This window comes from Pholcus phalangioides, unplaced genomic scaffold (assembly GCF_987345545.1).
Source record: "Pholcus phalangioides strain wild (caught in Gottingen) unplaced genomic scaffold, Ppha-v1.0 ptg000015l_1, whole genome shotgun sequence".
In the NCBI taxonomy this organism is placed as follows: Eukaryota; Metazoa; Arthropoda; class Arachnida; order Araneae; family Pholcidae; genus Pholcus; species Pholcus phalangioides.
Window position 1 is genome coordinate 87,020,574 of NW_028301608.1, and position 2,443 is coordinate 87,023,016.

Here is a 2,443-nt window from a genome sequence, read left to right on the forward strand (position 1 = left end):
AAAGATCTTTTATAAAACTTTTATAGTGTAATCCAGGCTTTAGCGAATATTAATTTTGGGGGGCTTTCATTAGGGGAAGCACTTAAAGTTGAACTCTCAGGGTTTTTTAGGATGGCTTCCAGGAGAAAGTGCCTCCGGGAAAAAAGTGTCATTTATTAAATAAAATTCTGGAAAAAATTGTATGTGAAAATGAATATACCCTCCATCATCTTGGCTGAAAAAAATTCGACGGAATTTCGAATTAAAAGTGAATTATTTCTTCTAAAAAAATTGAAAAAAATAAAGATTTGCTGACATTTATTTTTTCAAATACATTTTTTTAATATCAAAAATTTAAACACATTTTAAAAATCCCAAAAAATTCATGCTCGGGCACGACCTCCTATATAATATAATATCTAGGTGGTCGTGGCTCGGGTCGGAAAGGGGATAAGTCTTTAAAACCTTCCTTTCGGTAAATAGCACCTGGATTTAAAGCCTGTTTAGGAGAGATTAGACAGATATTTGATCTACCCTTCGATCTAAGTCCCCCCTAAGGGGTTCCTTCCGACCCCAAATAATTTATTTATTGCTCCGATGCTTATCATCTTAATAACTTATAATGAAGTATTGTATTTTCTTATCAAAGCTTACAGGAAACACATTACTTAGGAAATTGGATATTAATTGATCTTGAGGAAGGTAAAAGTGTCCAGTTAAGTTTGATAACATTGGGGGGGAAAAAATCGAATAAAAATACGACCGGTTGGAGGCAATTAAAGGGTTGGGTATTACACGTTTATTTCGTCGATGACGTAAATCTCGAAGACAAGAAAACTATTTATTATTTTTGTTTTACGAAATCACAAACAAACTGGCTTTTTAGCCTTGAGAAAAAACATAAAGATGACCGCGTAGAAAGAATAATAATAAGAAAGATTGTTGACCCCTGCGTCCATACACAAGAAGATTGGTGTTGACCCTTCCTCCATGTCCGAGATTTATACACAACGAACTTGTTAATGATTCTTCAGATTAATAGATGTTTATACACCTAAATGGATGCCATTTGAATTTCAAAATGTAATTATTGCCTTTCAATTTGACAATTCGGCCTCGGATCCAACAGGGCTTGATCGATTTCTATTACCGTATTTTAAAATCTATAAGGCCAAGATTACATTATAAAAGTTTGAAAAATACCTTTTTCAAAACTTGGAAAAAAAAGACCAATAAGCCTACAGTTTAAATTCGCTCGAATGTAACCAATACGCTTATTGGTTTAATTTTAAGGTTTTATAAAACAAATTTGATAAAAGTCTTATAGTGCAATCCCTGATTTTTTTGGCTTACAATTTGGATAAAAGTTGAAAAAGGGCCAATTGGGACCCAATTTTCAGCAAAAAGGGGGTATACCTAGGCTGAAGTTACACTATAAATTGATAAAATAATTTATAAAAGTGTAAAAATTCAACCAATAAGCGCATTGGTTACATTCGAGCGAATGTAACCAAATATATATATATATATATATATATATATATATAATTTAAATTATTTCTATTAAAATCTAATTTTTGCAAAAAAATTATGAGAGTTTATAAATCTAGGACGAATCTATGAGAGAATTTAAAAAAAAAATTCAGTAAAGTAAGATTTTTTCCCCATTTTATATCATTCTTTTTAAATTCCAGGAAATAAAAAATCCGTAAGATGAAAAATATTAATTTAATTTTCAGAAAATTACATAAAACTGAAAAAAAAAAAATCAATGGAATTTTTGTGACAACGGGATAATTCGATAAAAATTTAAGAAAAACGATTGAAAAAAAAATCGGGGAAATTTCGGGAAATAATCTATGAAATTCATTAAACAAATCCTTTATGAATTTCATGAAAAATTCTATACAATTAAAAAAATCGATAGTTTAGGACAAAATTCAATAGAACTGGTGAAAAAGTGGTTTTATCAAAAAAAAAAGTTCAATGGAAGTAAAAAATATAGATTCCAGAAAAAATTTAATAAAATCAAAAAATTCTTCAAAGTTGAAAAGTTCATAAAATTTGAAAGAAATCGATAACGGAATGTGGAAAAATCCATGAAATTAAAAAAAAGAAAAATTAAAAAAAAATTTTCGAAGACAAAAAAAACCAGGTGATACATTTTTTTTGTCAAGTGTGGAATGAATGTGGACACCAGAACTTTGGCACTGGACTCATCCCGTTGCCGAGATCTCTTCCAGCCCAGATTCGTGGCACAGTTCGGGTCATTTTTTTTAGGCTTTCTTTCAAAGTACAGTATTTTGAAATACTTAAAACAAAATAAAAATGTGAAATCGAAAGAAAATTATAAAATAGAGAAAAAATCTATAAATCAAAAAAATCTCATAAAAAAATATAAAGAATAATGTTTTTTAAATGATAAAAGTTAAAAACAATTTATATATAAAATTTTTGCTAAAAA